This window comes from Eimeria mitis, genomic scaffold (assembly GCF_000499745.2).
Source record: "Eimeria mitis Houghton genomic scaffold, Emh_scaff317, whole genome shotgun sequence".
In the NCBI taxonomy this organism is placed as follows: domain Eukaryota; phylum Apicomplexa; class Conoidasida; order Eucoccidiorida; family Eimeriidae; genus Eimeria; species Eimeria mitis.
In genome coordinates this window covers 15,803-16,617 of record NW_013571511.1, presented here as the reverse complement: position 1 = coordinate 16,617, position 815 = coordinate 15,803, and the positions used below count along the sequence as shown (strand labels likewise).

General features: G+C 16.4%; 1 protein-coding gene across 1 annotated transcript in view; it reads left to right on the top strand.

Moving 5' to 3' along the window:
- The window catches only part of EMH_0007630 (uncharacterized protein), a gene marked incomplete at both ends in the record, with an annotated part of 7,790 nt that overhangs the window by 5,761 nt on the left and 1,214 nt on the right, over nt 1-815 (top strand). The gene's annotated exons all lie outside the window — the stretch shown is intronic.

Sequence of the window (815 nt, the reverse complement as noted above, 5' to 3'; positions counted from 1 at the left end):
GAAAGAGATAGAGAGAGAGAAATATACATATATATATATATATATAAACAGAGAAAAAAAGAAGAAAAAAAGAAAGAGAAAGAAAGAAGAGGGTTTAGGGTTTAGGGTTTAGGGTTTAGGGTTTAGGGTATGCATACTGATAAGATCGCTGTTAATATGAGTAATTGTTTTAAATCTATTTTTTGTATTTATTTTTTTTGTGTTTTCTTTTATAGAATCAAAAGAAGAAGAAAAAGAAAAAAAAGAAGAAAATGATTTTTTTATTTTTTGTAATATTACACTCCCAGTCGTCAGAGATCCTAGTGTACATACACCGCAATTGTTTTTTATTTTTATTTATATTTATTTTTATTTTTTTTTATTATATATATATATATATAGAAAGATATAGATATGTATGCACCCTAAACAAAAAAAATAAATTAATTAAATAAATTATTTTAATTAAAAAAATAAATTGGTGATATTCAGTAAATAAAAATGAAACAAAATAAAATAATTAAATAAAGTAAAATATAATAAAATAAAATAAAATAAAATAAAATAAAATAAAATAAAATAAAATAAATAAAATAAAACAGAAAAAGAAAAATAAATTAAATAGATAAAACAAAACAAAATAAACATAAACAAAATAAAATAAAATAAAAAGTAAAAAAAAAAAATAAAATAAAATAAAATAAAATAAAATAAAATAAAAAATAAAAAAAAAAATAAAATAAAATAAAAATACCTATTGCTGCTAGAGAAAATTCTATTTGATTATCTATTTTTTTTTTTTCATTTATATAAGAAGACATAAAAGGACAAGAAAG